The sequence below is a fragment of the Coenobita brevimanus genome, chromosome 21 (genome assembly GCF_032717465.1).
Source record: "Coenobita brevimanus isolate Jiangsu-jjx chromosome 21, ASM3271746v2, whole genome shotgun sequence".
NCBI classification, from domain to species: domain Eukaryota; kingdom Metazoa; phylum Arthropoda; class Malacostraca; order Decapoda; family Coenobitidae; genus Coenobita; species Coenobita brevimanus.
The window spans coordinates 34,174,967-34,195,669 of NC_136974.1; positions in this window are offsets into that span (position 1 = coordinate 34,174,967).

Genomic DNA, 20,703 nt, shown 5'->3' on the forward strand with positions numbered 1-20,703 from the left:
GAGGAGTTTAAGTAAACTGGAATAAACTAATGTCACTCGAATGAAGCGGTTACTAAATTTAGTCTTCACTAATGTGCAGGCTCAAGTTTTATGAGCTCAAATTGTCCGAAGTAGGAAGAATAAAGAATTAAAGAATTAAGTGTTATTGAAATTATTCGTAAGGAAGTTGCAAGCACTTCACCGATTGAAGGGGTTTAGTAATTCGTTAAGCAAGAATCTTAGTATATCGTAGGAAGGATAAACTGCAGGGATTATTGTCAACAGTCCCGAAGTTGCACGAACACACGATTAATTTAAAGCATTAAGTAACACTTTCGTCCGGAACTAAATGCAAGTCAGTTTAAGGAACCAATGGATAAATAAAACTCACCCAAGACTACATGGATGGTAGTTTTGTGGTCAGAACGCCCCACTCCGAGTTGTTGTCCTTCATAGACTCTATACCAAACAGTCCAAGTTTATCGGTCTTGCCTTTCCACCATGGGAAGTATGCACAGGCTGGTTGTCTGCCCTTGATATGTAGCCTATTGTACTATGGTTGCCTAGCCTCAAACCCCCACACCTCTGCCAACACACCTGAGGAAGTACAAAATAATTAGTTACGCAGAAATACGGGAAGTCAGAAGTAGGATACGATATGTAATCCAATGTTATTTTGGTATGCCATTAAATCCAAATCTCTGATGAAAATTAGGTAAATGCACACTCCAAATCTGAACGAACTCAGAACTGGATATATGAAAAATGAAAGATAGCAACAGGTATACACCAACATATGATCAATGTGTATTCAAAGTAAAAAAAAATTAAAATACAATACCACATGTTCAAGGTACAACATGCAAGCTAAATAGCAGACGAGGTGCCACGAAGTCCCCAATACCAACCAAAGAAGAACATGGCCAAAGCCCCAAGGAGCTGTAGTCATCACCTGCCACCTGCAAAAGGGAAATTAGATTTTTATAAAATTACTTTGAACTCGTTCAAAAATTAACTCATTAACAGTAAAACCAATTGCATAAATCAGCATAAATCAGTGTTCAGGGCAATCCAACGAAAGATTTAAGCCGCAGCGACTAAAATATTAGGAAGTCCTTTAAAGCACTTCAAAGAAAATCAGGAAAGCCACTTTTTTAACTCAAGCCACGTAAAAAAAAAAAAAAAAAAAAAAAACGTAAACTCGTAGCAGTTTTGCATTCGTAGCAGCAATGTAAGGACAAGCAACTAAAACACCCAAGCCAAGTTGACACCCAGTTAGCCGAAATACTAGTTACGTCACTGCACTGAAGAGGTCAATTAGATCGTCCGGAGATGGCAACCGATGTCACTCGATTGGGAGTTATTCAAGTAAATTGTCCGGGTGTAACAAAAAATGTTAAGTCACTAGATTAAAGGGATTAAGTCTTCCGAAAGTAGCAAGAATAGTCATTAAATTGAAGGCAGGCTATATCCCCAAGTACTAAAAATAAGCAGAGTCACTGGATTGAAGAGATCGAAGTAGATAAATATTTCCTTTATTGCCGTTTCCTATTTTTCTTTTGTTCCATTTGACAGTGTTTTAGTTCGAGGCCTCATTTGTTGTGCATATGAATAATAACCATAATATGACTAACAATCTGATCGGAAATATTAGTAATGGTGGAAGGGACTGGCCTAATCTAAGCGTTTAACTAAATACTAACCTAACCTAGCTTAACCGTACCCAATTTAATCTACCCTTACCTAACCTAACCCAACCTAACCTAACCCAACCCAGCCTAACCCAACCCAGCCTAACCCAACCCAGCCTAACCCAACCCAGCCTAACCCAACCCAGCCTAACCCAACCCAGCCTAACCCAACCCAGCCTAACCCAACCCAGCCTAACCCAACCCAGCCTAACCCAACCCAGCCTAACCCAACCCAGCCTAACCCAACCCAGCCTAACCCAACCCAGCCTAACCCAACCCAGCCTAACCCAACCCAGCCTAACCCAACCCAGCCTAACCCAACCCAGCCTAACCCAACCCAGCCTAACCCAACCCAGCCTAACCCAACCCAGCCTAACCCAACCCAGCCTAACCCAACCCAGCCTAACCCAACCCAGCCTAACCTAACCCAGCCCAGCATCCAGTTGGGAATTTGGGAAACTAAATCCACCTTTCAGCATGTTGAGTAAGATTCGGTAATATTCATTTGCACACAGAAAAACACATACAAGCATACACTATATGATAGCACAAATCCACTCGGTACGGTAAAATTTCCCGCTAAAGAAACTGCAATAAAGGAAAAATACCTCTAAGTAAATCGTAAATAGCGAGAGTCGTTACTGGAATGTAAGGGTCAAAATGGTCACTGGATTGATGGGGATAAAATCGTTCAAGTAATACATCAACAAATCACTGGACAATGATCTATAGTTTGGAAGGTACAGGACTAATATGCCAAAACTGAAGACTGACTAAATAGTCTGGAAGTTCTGTTAAGTCACTGGATTGAAGATACAGACCTGAAGCAAAAAGCTTAATTCGCTGAATGAAATTTACAAAGTAAATGGTCCGGAAGTTGAAAGAAAACCGTTTGGAGGTCTTTAAGCAAATCTTACCAAAGTAGCAAGAATAAACTCACTGGACTGGCGTTATTTTAATGAATCAGAAGCAACAACAGTAAATTGAAATAATAGAGTTATTGACTCTAACTTCACGGAAAATAGTTCTTAATCCTGGTTCTGATACGCCGAAAACATTCATCACGTTCTATAGCTTCACAATCGTATCCAATATACTCAATAAATCCTTAGTACCAGGAATAAATGAAAACATTGCTGGTCCACACATGCTGTTGAAATTAATGGTAGCGAAAAGGATACCGGGTTGTAATTAGAAACTCTAACTACGCCTTGGCCATCAGTACCAAAGAAACGCCACTTACCATGAAAGAAAAAGCCACTAATGAATCCACCATAGTTCGTGGATAGAAGGAATTCGGGAAAACACCGGTATGCTAGGACAACAACAACAACAACAAAAAAAAGGCTCCGATCCAAGCGCTGGGATCCACTTCACAAAGAAAACTAAACGCCTGTCTCCTCCCCCCTCCCGTCCTCACCTCGTACCCGCCAAATCAACGCCATCTCCACCGAGATCCTATGTGGGTTCCGAGGCTTCGTACCATCTCCACGTTAGAGATTCATTTGGCACATTACAGTTTACTAATTTTTTGTATGTTATTAATGTTCTGTATGTAGCCTATCAATGTCTTTTAAACATCGACATAATTTGTAGTTATAACAGACAGATTAATATATATGTACACAAAGCAGAATTATACCAGTAAGGAAAGAATGCTACGAAGCCTCCTGAATCAGTGAAGATGCGATTCTACGTATCTTTTTAGCCTTCATGGGACGTATCCCTTAATGATTAATTCTGCATTTTACGCCTTCAGAAAAACTTGTAATTTTATATATTTCTAATATCATACATAGATTGCAATACATAAGATATAAAGGGTTAGTAACGACCTAAATATGGAAATAAACTGGTGAAAAAGAGTGGTAGGGGATACAATACTGAGTGGCTTTTGAGGCTTCGTAGTACAATTTCTTTAGCGATTAATAAGGAATATATTTACTTGCATGTTGATTTGGGAGTCTATATGGAAATTAAAAAGACATAAGTAGAACAAGTAAGTTATGGTATGCAAAATATGTGGAGTTACCAAATTAATTTAAATAATAATAATAATAATAAACTGGCAATCAAAATTTCCCCATACACAAGTTTCCAGAAAATTGCCAGAGAGAACACTAAAATTTCTAGAATATTAACGAATGTGCAAAAAATAATTAATGTACAGTAGTTTCCTAGACGTAAAAAGTTGCCGCAAATGGAGGTGAATTTCTCCAGATCTTTCAAAAAACGCTGAATTGCTAACCCTGGAAAATTGTCGCTAAGGGAGACTCGCTGGAAAGCACTGATGACTGCTGTAGCCAATACAAAAATGGTTGACCAAAATATGTGTTGGCAACTTTGTGTCTGTCCCTCACGCCCTCTATTTTGGTTTCGCATGACCTTACAGTGTATGGGTAACTAATATACTGTAGTATCTTATTGGATAACTAATATAAATCTTTATTACACACCAACCGGAGTAATTTAGTGATTCTTTCATCCTGGTGTTATGTGTGTGTTTGGTTTCAAGGCACACAAAACAATATTGCGATCGTCCGAGCATGTTTTCCTCTAAAATATCAGGTGCACGTGAGAAAAAGTCCCTTCGTCTCACACCATTTATTAATATATATATATAGTTCCTTTACACAGATACGTTTATTGTTTAATAATCTGACTGAAGTGTATATATTTATGTATGTATATGATACCGCGTCACGAGTTATAAACAATAATTTTCTGGTAGACAGAGGGTAAAATGGCGACAGCCGGGGAATGGTCGTCGCGAAACGTCTACTCCTCAAACGTGCACTCTGTTTTCGTGCCGACAACAGGCTTTGTCGCCAACGCCATCTACATTCGTTGTACAACACCATCAAACTCTGAGGTTCTACTCAGGGTTAATGGTCCATTGAGAGAACCTATCATCGTGTATATAGCCACTGACATGAAACTTCGAAGGCCGCTTAGTTTCGTTTTACCTGATAGTGCCGCTTTATTTCTGCATTTAGGGCGTTGATAAGATCGCGTATGTGTTTATGTACTCAGTGTTCGATATTAAGTCAATATGAATTACGTGCAAGAGATTATGAAGGTATATTATGAGAAATGAGTTGCTAACACAGAGGTGTCACGAAACCTTGAAAGACAAGCACATTCATCTTCATCGGTTCAAAAGACTTTGTTACACTTACTTCATAATAGTGTATTTCTGCCTTGAGTATATATACAATCTCTTGGATAATATAACCGCAAACTATGTCGATATTAAGAAGACGTTCATATATACAATTGATTGATAACATACGAAAGATTAATAAAGTGTAATGTAAAAAAAAAAAATAAAAAAAAATCGCAGACGAAGAGATGGTACGAAGCCTCGGAACCCACTTAGGATTTCGGTACAGATGGCGTTGATTTGGCGGTTGAGAGGTGAGGAAGGGAGGTGGGAGAAAGCAGGCGTTTAGTTATCTTTACAAAGTGGGCCCCAGCGGTTGGATTGGAGACTTCCTGAGTTTAGTTGGTGTTTTTCGGACTTCCGTTCCTTTCCCGAACTCCGCCAGATTCATTGGTGGCTTTCTCTTTCATGGTAAGTGGCGTTTATTTGGTACTGATATCTAAGGCGTAACCAGATTTGGTGATTACAGTTCGGTATATTTCTCGCTACCAATTCTCCAGTAACATGTGTAGACCAGCCATGTTTTATTCCCGATAGTTACGAATCGACCTGTCAATCCATTGAATTATGCTAGCAACTTCAGAAAGATTTTTTGAGGATCAGTTATTGGCTTGTTACCTCTGTCCCTTCAATTTAATTTTGCTGCTTCGGATTCACTAAAATTCCAGTCCCGTGAGTTTATTCTTGCTACATTCGAACTATTTGCTTTAACATCTCCAAGCCAGTGATTTATTTTTGCAACTTCCGGACGACTTAAATTGTACTTTCCATCCAGCAACTTAAGCTTTTTTACTTCGTGTGTCTTCAGTCCAGTGACTTCATAGAACTTTCAGACTATTTATTCAGTCTTCAGTAGTGGCATATTAGTCCTGTACCATCCAGAGTATTTAGAGCATTCATTAGTGATTTGATGTTTTACTTAAACGATTTTATACCTATCGGTGCAGGGACCAGTTTGACCCTTGCATTCCAGTGACAACTCTTGCCACTTTCAGACGATTAACTTCGATCCTTTCAATCCAGTCTTTTAGTACTTGAGGATTTACAATAACCTTCAGACCATTGACTTTATTCTTAGATTCAATTAACCTCTTTAATCTAGTGACGTAACATTTCTTGCTACACCTAGACAGTTTTCTTGAACTCCCAATCGAGTGACTTTATTCTTGCCATCTCCGGACGATTTAATTCACCCCTTCAGTGCAGTGACTTGGCTTGAGTTAACTTGGGTGGCTTGAGTTAACTTGGCTTGGGTGACTGAGCCACTTGTCCTGACTTGGGTAGCTGCTTTGAATGCAAAATTACTACGAGTATACTTTGAATTTTTTACGTGGCTCGAGTAAAAAAAAAATAGTAACTTCCCTTTTCTTTTTTCTTTTCCCCTTAACGTCTTCCAAACACCATAGTCGCTGCGGCTTTAATGTTTTCTTGGATAGGTTGAACCTTGATTTATGCTGGTTTATAAATTTGATGTTACTGTGAATGATGTAATATTTGAAAATGAGTTTATAGAAATTTGATAAAAATCTAATTTCCATTTTGCAGGGTGGCGAGTGACGACTACAGCTCCTCGGTGATTTGGCAATGGTCTTCGCACGTGGTATGGGGGACTTCCTGGCACCTCGTCTGCGGTTTAGCTTGCGTGTTGTACTTGAACATGCTCTGGTATTTTATTTTAAACAGTTTAGTATTTAGCATTCGGACTGATCATGTATTGGTGCATACCGGTTGCTATCTTTCATTTTTTCTATATCTAAGAGTTCAATCGGATTTGGAGGTTGCATATACCAATTTTCACCATAGAGATCTATTATTATTATTTTTTTTTTAACATAGCTCTGCACTTAATCATAACCTACTTCTGACTTCAATACTGCTCCAGTTTCTCCGTAACTAATTATTTTGTTCTTTCTCAGGTGTGTTGGCAAAGGTGTGGGGGTTAGAGGCAGGCGACCATAGTCCAATAGGCTACCTATCGAGGGCAGATAACCAGCCTGTGCTTACTTCCCTTTGTGGAGAGACAAGACCTATGAATTTAGACTGTTTGGTATCAAGCCTATGGAGGGTAGTAAATTGGAGTGGGGCGTTCTGACCACTAAATTACCATCCATATAGTCTCTGGTGAGTTATATTTGGCCACTGGTTCCATAAACTGACAAGCACTTAGTTCCGGACAATTTACTTAATGCCTTTAATTAATCGTGCGTTCTTAAAACTTCGGGACTGTTTACAATAATCCCTGCAGTTTATTCTTTCTAAGATATATTTAATTTTCTTGCTGCTTAACGAATTACTAAACCCCTTCAATCGAACCCCTTCAATCGGTGAAGTGCTTGCAACTTCCGGACGAAAAATTTCAATAATTCTTTAATTCTTTATTCTTCCTACTTCGGACAATGAGCTCATAAAACTTGAGGCTGCATATTAATGAAGACTAAATTTAGTAACTGCTTCATTCAAGTGACATTAGTTTATTCCAATTTACTTAAACTCCTCAGTCAAGAAGATTTTGAATTTCAGAAAGATTTTGTCCAGTGGTTTACTTACGGACGATTTACTTACACCCTCAAATGCATTGACTGTTAACTTTTCCTGCATACGGACTGTTTACGTAAATCAATAAGCCTTTCAATCAGATAACCTTTTCTTGCTACGATATAATGCTTGCTGCTTCAAAAAATTTACTTTAATAAGGCCAGCAATTTGAATTTCGTGAGATTTCGGACGATGTACCTAATCAATCCAAGGACAAATTTTATGCTTAGTGCTTCGTGACTATTTTCTAACACGTTCAGTAAAGCCACGTTAGTGTACTTCAGGGTGGTTTATTTCAATAACCTTAGTGAAATTGGTTTACTTTCGGACGATTTACTAAAGCATCCCCCTTAAGGCCAGCGGCTTTTTCTCCACTTCCAGACTATTAAAATCCTCGTTGTTGCTATGAACGATTGTCTTGTGGACGATATAATTAAAGTCCATCAATTATGTTTTATTCTTGCTAGTTCCCCTTAGTTATATCAAATGACTACCTGTTGCTTCTCAGCAAATTACTTGCATTATCCTTTCAACAAAGTGATTTTGGTACTTCAGGACGAAATGTCAAACTCTATTACCACCTTGAAACTGACTTTCGTCTTTACACTAACCAGACAATTTTATTCAGCTTAAAGTCCTCTAGTATTGAAAGGATTCATAAAAACTATATCTAACTAAAAAAATTCGTCTGCATTAAACTGAATAAAGTAACCAGTAGTTGTCAAGAACAAATTTCTTGGCTGACCAAGCTAATCAAGGTTAAATTGAACCCCTAATTTGTTTGTAAGTAGTTTGGAGAAAGCAAGAAGCAGAAATACACTGGGGAATCTGATCCCTGCACTGCAACTCGTGCTGTCTTCCTCAGCTTTGTACCTGACTAAACTGGTCTGTTATCGATAACTATTAATAATCGTAAGTAAATATCCTAGAAGGAAGATAGGAAAGCTCTCACTAGCCACTCACAACCCTGTTGAACGAAGTTACTAAAAGTTTAATGTCTATCTTTCATTTGCTCTAATCAACTCTTAAGGTAACACATGTTTAGTAACCGATTTTCTTGGAAACCGAGTCCTTTGTCGCAGTGGTTATAACTTAAGGCAACCAGAATAGTAACTGGACTAGCGTCCATTCTGACTTAAAAGAGTGTACCTCGCTATGATGGGTAATGAAGACACCAGTAATTTTATTTCCTTTTATTTGCCACTCATTACTACTGATTCTTGTAACTCTGAAGTAACACAAAATCATACAATTGTTGCAAGCTAATGCTGCAGAGCAATATAATATGCGTTAAATAGATAGGGGAAAAATACTTTAAGTTTGGTCAGTTGTTCTTGTTCTGAAGTGTGTAGATAATCCCCAGTCATTGCCATGAGTGGTGCATTCTGGAGTCATACCCCAGTCCTCCCTCTTTGGAACAGTCACTTCAGTTCTTACCCCTAATGCGTGCAGAAAAGTCTACCCAAATAACTAGTATTATTGTACAGATATTTGTAGCAAACACATCCACCTCAGTTTTACAATACTGCATGACACTGCTATATTGAGGTTTCCAAACACCTTTTTACATTGCTGTAACCTATCTCCATCAAACAATATATCTGGTACAAGCACCGTATGTTTGACATTAACCTTTTTGTGCGTGAATGTGTAACGTGTTCACTACGTAAGGGCCCCAGATAATAAGTGGTCTTGAGCTTTCCTGTCATACTTGTAGGGTCCTTAGTTGTAGGCTCAAATTTAGGGGTTACACGAGACTGTCATTGAGATGTTGGGGGTACCAAATTTTTAGAGCATTGCACTTTGAAGTTGCTAATTGCTTGGAATTACTTAACTTGCATGCTTCCTTCGAGACAGATATTTGTTGCTTTGAATTAGAATTTTCTTTGAATTTGCATTGAACCTATTACTTGATTTCGATAAACTTTCTTCATGTAACTTAAACTTTTCTTTAGAATACCTAACTGGACTTACTTTTGGAAAATAATGCTTTCACAATTTACTAGCTATAAATAACGTTATTAGCTGCAGCATAAATATTTTACTTAACTCTCCAAGTACACAAATTTGTGTAACTGGTATCACTATGAAACTTAGTACCTAATTCAATTTCCAAAACAAATTAAGTGGAAGTAAAAGAACTAGTATGTAAGTAGTAATACTGATGCAAATTTTAATTTAGTAAGAATGTGTAAAGTGAAAATTGACAAACTGCATCCGAACTAAAGTCATAGTAATCTTGATTTAAATGTGTAAAGACTATTTGAATTACATATAAAGCTACAATGAATGTAAACTAATTTGCATTAACAGGTTTTCGTGCCCTGTTTAACTACCTCGCTCCCCCTGATGACCTGCTGGTCTTCCCCTGCCAAGTGGTGACTGGTGATACGCCCTGCCAAGCCCCAGGGTGTGGTGGTGACTGGTGATACGCCCTGCCAAGCCCCAGGGTGTGGTGGTGACTGGTGATACGCCCTGCCAAGCCCCAGGGTGTGGTGGTGACTGGCGATACGCCCTGCCAAGCCCCAGGGTGTGGTGGTGACTGGCGATACGCCCTGCCAAGCCCCAGGGTGTGGTGGTGACTGGTGATACGCCCTGCCAAGCCCCAGGGTGTGGTGGTGACTGGTGATACGCCCTGCCAAGACCCAGAGTGTGATGGTGACTGGTGATACGCTCTGCCAAGACCCAGACTTATGGTGGTGACTGGTGATTTGCCCTGCCAAGCCCCAGGAGTGTGGTGGTGACTGGTGATACGCCCTGCCTCAAGCCCCAAGGGTGTGGTGGTGACTAGTGATACGCCCTGCCAAGCCTAGTGTGGTGGTGACTGGTGATACGCCCTGCCAAGCCCAGTGTGGTGGTGACTGATACGCTGTGAAGAATATTCCATGTACTCTATCATGCTGTAATGTTGGCAAATACATGCAGAATAAACAGAAAATATTTTGCTTTGTTTCTTTTATCATTAATTTACTTGTTTTTAAAATACTTTGTTGAACTCCTCTTCTAGCATGCTTTAACAGGGTATTAAAAATCTTTTTCCCGAAAACAAGACTTAGTTTTTAGGTAATAAAAACAAGTTTAGAAAAACTTAGTTTTTTTTTTTATTTAAAAAATCTTGTACTTAAATTTCTTCACTTGTGAAAATACTCATGAAAAATACGAAAAATATATAAAGAAAAACAAAATTGCCAAAAAACAAAAAAACAAAAACAAAATCAAACTGCAAAAAATATGAACTAAGTCGATTGCACTGTTTAAGGTGACCAGGTTCCGCATCGAGCGTTTGGTAATTCGAAGAGTCTCCGGAGACAATCTGAAACGAGAGAACTGTGTCAATACAATAATACCACCCACAAAAATGGCCTCACCCCTGTTTTCCCTCCGTCCCTCACCCACACCTACAGTGAGGTGGGAGGGTGAGGGTGGAGGGAGAACGGGGGTGTAAGGCGGGTGGATAAATAGTATACATGGGAAGCGTACATTCTGGGACAATGGTTCACACATTTCACTGACTGGTTCACACATTGACAACTATGGACAAACGTACTGAGCCTCGGTTTTTGTAATATTAGCCAGTAAAAGAATGTGAATGGTAAGAAATATACCAGGTGAACCTTTGTCCCAGACTGTACTGACAACACACACGGACGGCCATGTTGGATTTGAAAAGTTGCCAACTAGTACTTTTTTTAGACGCATTTTTGGAGATAGTTTATTTTTGAGATGCCATGAAGCATACGTTTCACGAGTTGCCAGTTAGTTAAATTATGAGCTATTTTTGGACTTGGTAAAAATTTTGAGATGGCAATATAGCTCAGTTAACAATTAGCTAGAATATTATCACGTTTTGGACTTAGTAAAAAAATGAACATTAAAGGTAGAATTGCCAGTTAATTTATAAACCAGTTTTTGGACTTAGAAAAAAATTTGAGACTGTAATACAGCTTTGTTACCAAATAGTTAATAAATGATAATATTTTTGGACTGATAAATTTTTAAATAATATTTTTGGACTTGGATAAATTTTTGAATAGGTACAGACATTACAGGACTTCATTGCCAATTACTGTAATCTATTAATGACTTTTGGACTTAATGAAAATCGAGATTGCAATGCAGTTTTGAGTTAACAAGTAGTATGAGTGAATTTCTACTTTACATTGAATAGTATACTCCATTATTTCGGCAGGGAAAAATCAAGAACTTCAGAAATATCCACACTCGACCATGTCCCGATCGTTATAATGAATGCTGGCTTTTACTCAGTTATATAAGAGGCCGTACGTGTGTATTGTCGAAATGATATATGAATACAAATGGCTTTAAAGCTTTCGTAACCTCTTTTCCTTAGCGATTTGCTATCACATATTACAGGTACATCTTATTTTCTTGTATGAAATTTATATAGTGTTAGTTATCGACACAGTTTGTATCAGTCACATACAAGAGGCTATTGATATTAAATGAGGAAAATACATCACTAAAGAATATTTATCTCAGTTTCACCTTAATGTGGTGTTGGAAAGAGACGCCTTCACTTGGGGGTACCGATATAACCAGGTAACTATGCTACCTGATTTTAAGACTCACCGTCTGTCTCTCGAAATAAGGATTATGGACTGCACGAGAGGGGCAGTTTCAGCCTTCAGCCACTGGGTTTACATCCAGATAAGCTTGAGGTCACAACAACAACGATTTAATATCCTCTTGTATGTTCATGACGCAAACTAAGCATCAATTAAAACTACATAAACAACACGCAAGAAAATGCTCAGATGCAATATGCTATAACAAATCGCTAAGCAAGAGGTGCAACGAAACCTGGTATGCCACAAACACAGTACATACAAGGCCACATGGAATCAACTACAACACAGGCTAGAGCTACACGATATAGTTAACTTTATAAACAGCATCATTATCTTTGTCATATTAAGAGATTGAGAGGAATGTAAGAGTATTCATGCAGTGACAATGATATAGGCGGATGGGGTACATGGCTGGTTATATAAAAATCCCTCAATTAATACCCTATCCCATGAAAGGGCTAAAGGGATCTATAGGAAAAGGGCAACTTCAACTTACAGTCAATCGGTTTTACGTTAAGATGTGTGTAGGGCAACAAGAACAACAACAACACAACAGCAACAAGAGCTTATCCATCTTACCATTAATTATTTCACGTAAGATTTTTCATTACAAGCAACTTAATATATCACGCGTGTGTAGTTTATTCCATATCGCCTCGTAATGAACACAGCTATACTCTTTTAACTTTAACTTGGCCTAAAATTGTCATCTCGTCATCTTGAATGCTAAGTTGCAACAGTAGGTTTACATTACAGTAGGATCCGAATAACAAAGAAGTGCAATGGAAATTATGTACACCTTAAGTTCATGTTTTTCTGCCACTGAACTACGAGTACTTGAAATAACATGAAAGATGACGAAATTCTAGGCCAAGTAAGGTGAAAAGAGTACAGAAATAATGCAGACAATAATAATAATAATAATAATAATAAAAATAATAAGAATAATAAGAATAAAAATAATAATAATAATAATAATAAAAATAATAATAATAATAAAAATAATAATAATAATAATAATAAAAATAATAATAATAATAATAATAATAATAATAATAATAATGATAATTATAATAATAAAACCATACAGACATGAAAATCAAGTGATGAAATCTATCTAGTCTTCATTATTATAATAAATTTTGGAAAGCATCTCTTGAAAATTTTTTAATGTGATTAACATGAGTACTGTTTCGCAGCTTTCAGATGTTTGGTAAGACAGGGTAGGGTTGGGTAGGGTAGGGTAGGGTAGGGTAGGGTAGGGTAGGATAGGGTAGGATAGGGTTGGGTTGGGTTGGGTTGGGTTGAGTGGAGTGGAGTGGGGTAGGGTAGGGTAGGGTAGGGTAGTGTAGGATAGGGTAGGGTAAGGTTGGGTTGGGTTGGTTTTGGTTGGGTTGGGTTGGTTTTGGTTGGGTTGGGTTGGGTTGGGTTGGATTGGGTTGAATTGGATTGACATGGGTTATCTTGGGTTGGGTTTGGATTGGTTTAGTTGGGTAGGGTAGGGTAGGGTAGGGTAGAGAAGAATAGGGTAGGGTTAGTAGGGTAGGACAGGGTGGGATTGGGCAGATTAGGGTAGGGTTGGGTAGGCTAGGGTTGGGTAGGCTAGGGTTGAGTAGGGTATGGTAGGGTAGGGTTTGGTGGGGTAAGGTAGGGTTGGATAGGGTAGGATAGCCGTGGATAGGATAGGCTTGGGTACACGGGGGTAGAGTAGGGAATGGAAGAGTAGGGTAAAGTAGCGTACGATTGGGTTGGGAAGGATTTGGTAGAGCAGGGCAGGGTAGAGTAGGGTAGGGTAGGGAAGGGAAGAGCAGGGTAAGGGAGGGTTGTGTCTGGTATGGTAGGGTAGAGTTCGGCTGGGTATGGTAGGGTAGGGTCGGGTTGGGTTTGGTATGGTAGGGTAAGAGGGGGGATGGATAGGATAGTGTACAGTAGGTTTGGGTAGTGTAAGGTAGGGTAAGAAAGTGTAGGGTTAGGCTAGGTTTGGTCAGATAGGATGGGGTTGGGTTGGATAGGATGGAGTAGGGTAGGATGAGGTAGGGTAGGGTAGGGTAGGCTTGGATAAGACAGGGTTGTGATTCGGTATGGTAGGGTACGGGAGGGTATGGCAAGTAAGAGTTGGGAAGGGATAAGTAGGGTAGAGTAGAGCTGGATTGGGGTGGCAGGGTACTGTAGGGTTAGGCTGGGTATGGTAGGATAGGGAAGGGTTGGGTAGGATATACTGTAGTAAGGTTGGGTAGGGCTAGGCAGGGAAAAGTATGGTAGGGTAGGGGTGGGCAGGGAAGAGTAAGGTAGGGAATGGTTGAATTGGGTATGCTAGGGAGGAAGGGTAGGGTTGGTTTCAGTAGGACAGGGTATGGTTGGGTGTGGTAGGGTAGGGAAGGGTAGGGTAGGGTAGGATAGGGTTACGTAGGGTAGGGATGGGTAGGATTTGGTTGGGCTGGGTTCGATTGGGTTGGTTTGAGTAGAATAGGGTATGGTTGGGTAGGGCACGGTTTGGATGAATTTGGATGAGTAGGATTGGGCTGGGTACAGTTAGGTAGGGCAGGGAAGGGTAGGCATGGGTAGGCTAGGATAGAACAGGGAAGGGAAGAGCTGGGTAGGCTGGCGATGTGTTGGGTATGGTAGTGGTACGGGTGGGTATGCTAGGGTAGAGTAGGGTAAGGCAGGGTTGCGTTGGTATGGGTATAGCAGTGTACAGTAGGGTTTGGTTTGGTATGGGAGGGGTAGGGGTGGGTGAGGTTGGGTAAGGGTGGGCGAGGTAAGGTAGACTGTGTTAGGTTAAGCTGCATCACCAATCAGGGTTTTCATATGAACTGGATTTACTAAACAATGCGCAAATAATCAGTCAATTTTTTCGTTAACTTTTAAGCATTCTTTATTACCTTAACGTCTATGGAGGGAGGGAGGGAGAGAGAGAGCGAGAGAGAGAGAGAGAGAGAGAGAGAGAGAGAAAGGGGGGGAGGGAGAGGGAGAAAGGAAGAGAGGGAAAGGGAGAGGGAGAGGAGGGAGAGGGTGAGGAGGGAGAGGGAGAGGGGGAGGGAGAAGAAGAAGGAGAGGGAGAGGGAGAAGGAGAGGGAGAAGAAGAAGAAGAAGAAGAGAGAGAGAGAGAGAGGGGGGGAAGGGAGAGAGAGAGAGAGGGAGAGAGAGAAACTGGGGTCTATGAATTTTCGTTAATGGCAAAATCTGGACTGACTTCGTTGCCAATAAATAAATAAATAAATAAAATGTCTAATAATTCAAGATTTTTTATCCTACACAAAACGTAAAGAAAATATTTATCACATACCTCTATTTTTCGAACTCTAGTCTTTCTCCTCCTCTCCTCTCTTCCTTCCCTTTGGCTCCTGACGTCTTTGTCCTCTTTCCTCTTCTCGCCTCTTTATTCTCCTCTTCCTCTTCTCTCCTCTTGATTCTCTTCTTCCATCCCTCTCTTCCCTGCGACACCTGGCGGCTTTAGTCCTCTTTCTTGTTTCGTCTCTCCTCTTCAGTCCTCTTCCTCTTTTCATTTCTCCTCTTTAGTCCCCCATTCTCTTTTCCTTCTCAGTCCTATTCCTCTTTCCTTTTCTCCTCTTTATCTCTCTTCCTCTTTTCTTTTCTCCTCTTCATCTCTCACCTCTTCCTCTGTCTCCTTTCCGTATAGCACCTGATGGCTCTCTCCTCTTCATTACGATGCTTGCCACACACGACTCACTGAAAGACAAAACACGTAGGTAAAATTTTGGAAACAAACAATTTTAAGAATCATGTTAAAGCAGATATTAAATTTGGTAATAATAATAATAATAATAATAATAATAATAATAATAATATAATAATAATAATAATAATAATTGTAATAATAATAATGAAATTTATAATCATCATCATCATCATCATCCGGACCTCCTCTCCCACCGTAGGGCAGGTCGAGGAGTAGCAACGTCCAGACAACCAAAGTTTGTCCAATCCAATGGGCTACGCTTCCATACACTCATCATTCAAGCCCCCGGATCTTGGCTCTTTCTGATACGCCAAAAACCTTCGTCACATTCTGTAGCTTCATATAAAAGTATCAATAATAATAATAGAAAAGAATAATAATAATAATAATAATAATAATAATAAATAATAATAATAATAATAACAATTATTATCATTATTATTATTATTATTATTATTGTTGTTATTATCATCATTATTATTATTATTATTATTATTATTATTATTATAAAATAATGGCAACAATACCAGAAAAAATAATAACAAACAAACACCGTAATAATAATAATAATAATAATAATAATAATAATAATAAATGCAACAGCATCACACCTCTTGTAATTATTGATCTTTCACACAGACGATTTTATATTTTAATTATTATGATTATTCTTGCTACGACTACGCAATTTTATTCATCTTCAGAGAGGCGTATATTACTGAAGGGGAAGTTAAGCCTGCATCTATCGCCTCCAGGTCCAAAAGTCTATCCAAAGCTAAATAGAATATGGTAAGATTATAAGGGAAAAGAAAATAGACATCCCAGAAGAGTAAGTATATGATCTACGTATTGACATTTCCAGAGAAGTTAAAATGTTACCTGTCTGTTCATTTGCCTACCAGTCTATCTACCTGTCTGCCTATTTGTGTGTGTCTTTGGATATCTATCTATTTGTGTGCCTGTCTTTGTATATCTATCTATCAATCTATTTATCCATCTGCCTACCTCTCTCTCAGACTACCTATCCATGCATCCATTTATTTATCTATGTATCTATTTATATCCGTCTACCTATCTGCCTACCTACCTATCCACGTACCTCCCTATCTACCTACCTACCTGCCTACCTACTTACCTACATACCATACCTACCTACCTGTCAGACCCTGTCGATCGATTGATCTATCTGTCTATCTTGCTGTCTGTCTTATTTTCTGTCTTCGTCTGGCTATCTATGTCTGTCTATCTATCTATCTATTTACCCATCTATCTAATCTTCCATTTTGCCCTTTAAAATGTAGGGCCCCGGGGCTAGGCTGTTCATTCCAGACATTTAAGGGAAAAATTATCGGTTTCTTGACTTTGATTCTTATGTACGCAATAAATAAGCAAATAAATATGACATGGGGAAATACGCCATTGGATTGTTGAGAGAATTAACCCCTTCAAACCCATTAAGTATTTTCTGTAATTTATTCAGGCCACCATTAGACGGTTTTATTCAGCTTAGGACTGGCCTCTTGTAGTAAGCGGCTAATGAAGACTGTATCTTTTCCATCCATTTCGTAAAATTCTCTCCAAAGCTGAGAAAAAGTGTCCATTGGGAGCATGAAGGAACAGTAATAATAATAATAATAACGATAATAATAATAATAATAATAATAATAATAATAATAATGATAATAATAACAATGATAATAATAATAGAAATTGGTTAGCTGATTGAAGGCGTTAACTATCCGAAAAGAGGAATATTCAGACTTAAAATGGAAGTACTAGAGTTTGGTTGCACGCGCGCGCGCGCGCGCGCGCACACACACACACACACACACACACACACACACACACACACACACACACACACACACACACACACACACACACACACACACACACACACACACACACACACACACACACACACCTATCGACTGCGCGAAGCTCATTAAGGTAGACAAGCAGTTATTATCTTCACAATTTTCCCTACACTAAGACGCAACGGTCGAGTTAACAATTCAGGTCCCTAACTGAACTACTGGGAAGATAGGGACAAATGAAAAACAATCTTTGTCTACGAGTCTGACCAGCTAATGACTCTAACTCCGATCATTCCAGTTACAGGCTGATTACTCTGATAGAATCTATATATATATATATATATATATATATATATATATATATATATATATATATATATATATATATATATATATATATATATATATATATATCTATGTACCTGTCTGTTTATCTACCTACCTTCCCACCTATCTATCTATGTCTTCTTACCTGTCTATCTATTTACTTTTCTACCTACCTACTTACCTATGTATCACGTTCTAAAAACCTATCTCTCTACCTACCTATCTAATTTTTTCTATCTATCCATCTATCTGCCTGTCTATCTATCCATCTGTGGCTGTCTACGATCTACCTCCCTATTTATCTATCTATCATTTTATCTACCTATCTACCTATTTCTACAGTCGCACACACTAATCATAAAGATGTGGCCACAAACAAATCACCTCTCACCTTGTCCACCGCCATCACGCTGCCCTCCCTCCAACTCACACCACTCTCAGTCATATCCCTCTGCACCATATTCCTTCACCTCATCCTCGGTCTCCCCCTTCCCCTCTCCCCTCCACCTGAATCACATACACCATCTTAATAGTCAGTGTCTCCATTGTCTCCACCTAACCATCCAATTCCACCACCTCTCCCTCGGTCTTCCCCCATCGCCCTCTCAACTCCACCTTAATCACATACACTCTCCTAGTCAGTCTCTCTGTCTCCATTGTTTCCGCGCGTGCAACCAACTTTGGATACTTCTTTATGCTTTCCACCACATCCACATCACACAGTAAATCAACATATCTGTGCTTACCTTTCACTACCGTATATCACTAAGCCTGCAGTTCACTTGGATAATGTTTCAGTTGAGTCTTGGCCCACAGGACAAAGTCTCAGTACGTCAGGAACACTATACAATCCATGAATTCACACTCAAATTATACATAACTTTTCTGTCAATAGGCCTGCAGTCCACTGTGTTCACATTTAATATAAGACTGGAGTCACAACAATATCAGTTAAGTTTCGGATGCTGTATGTTCCACAAGTCACTCACAGTACCTCTTATCACTTCACTGTCAATGTTTTCTAGGTCACAATCTTCTCCTAGAACAGGAACATCACCCGCAACAGTCGATCTTAAAGTCAGGTTCCCAATCTCACTGCTGAGTTAAGAGAGACAAGGGAAAAATATCCAATGAATCTCACTCACACACAAATAATCACTTCCCCGTCAGCCGTGCGTGACCCCCCTTTCGCGGTTGAAAGGCGACTGACGTGATTCGGAGCCTCAACTCATCTCTCAAGGGTTCACAGAGTGCCGATGAGGGAGAATGATCAATGGAGTCGCGTTTAAGTATTCAAGTTTGTTTTTGACTAAATGTTAGCCTAATCTTCAACTTGGTTTGATTTTTATGTATCTACTACTACTACTACTACTGCTGCTGCTACTACTACTACTTCTACAACTACTACTACTTCTACAACTACTACTACTGCTACTACTACTACTGCTACGGTATTACTACTACAACTGCCGTTACTACTACTACTACTACTACTAATAATAATAATAATAATGATAATAATAAGCCAAAATCAAAATAACAGTCTAGCCATTTTCAGTTTCTTCCTGCCATCCCCGGACGATTTTCTTTGACCATATAACGGACGGAAGGGGTTGGACACAGCCTTGACAAACCCCTCCAGTACAAGACACTTTTCCTTAAGCTGAATAAAATCGTCTGGAAGCAGCAGGAACATACTAAAAATAACGTCACCTGCATTCAAGGAAGTACTTTGATGTCACTTCTTCAAGGTTAGAGGACGAGGAATAAGGAGGGGAAACTCAGGGGAAAAATAATGTCTTGTAGCTGTATTTTTAGATGGCACAGGAAGGTTCGTGGCAACTCTTCCTCAACAACTTATTTTGTATACTACACCTTATCATTCTCGTTTTCCTTTTATTTTTTCATTTCTTTTTAATATCGTAATAGATTGTGTCAATTGAATAAAAGAGAAGATTTGGAGTGTAATATGTAAAATAAACTACCAAGGAATAGGTGCTGCTAAATACGGTCCTCAATTAGACACTACCGTAAAGTATTCATATGGAAAATAAATACACCGGTATAAGAAAAAAAAATGGTTTATTAGAAGTGACAAAAGTTTCAGCCCCATTTGGACTCTTTCAGGTTTGAGGGAGAACAAAGGTGCATGTGATAAAGGTGCAGATGAGGGTGATGTCGTAAGAGACTGACACTTCCATCTAACTCTAAAGGTGTACCAATTAACATCCTTCCCTCTCACAAGCATGGCGTCTACTTAGTCTATTTTCTATTTCCAGACGGCTTTACGCAACTTAGGATACCAGTATATAATTTTGGTTCCGTTGGTTCAGTTACAGAAAGCAAATTATTGAGGGGTAACTATAATAATCACTTGCACCACAGCCTTACTGCCCTAACACCACCTCTGTCCCACCACCACAGCCTCCACATCTTTCACCTTCATCTCCGCACCATAAACACACACACACTTCAATCCTCATCATGCCACCACCTCTCTTCCTCCCCCTCCCCCCACCACCTCTCACTCACATATCCACAGTCATGCGCCATTAACTAAGTGCCAAAGAACCATCACACCAGCACTTTTCCTCGCTCATTGTGTCTACTCAGCGTGCTACAGTTCTGGTCTCGCCATCAGGTGTGTTAAGGAAAAGGAAGGTGGTGGCGACGCTCCTCCACGACTGTACGTTCCTCCTCCCGCTCCTCCACCGCTTGACGCATTTTCTCCACCATTTGACGCTTTTTCTCCACCATCAGACGCTTTTTCTCCACCATTTGACGATTTTTCTCAAGCACAACTTGACGTTTCTCCACCACTCGACGTTTCTCCACCGTGCAGCGACTCCTCGTAACCTTCACTCTACCCACGCTGGCAAATCTCCTTCGATAAAAAACAGAA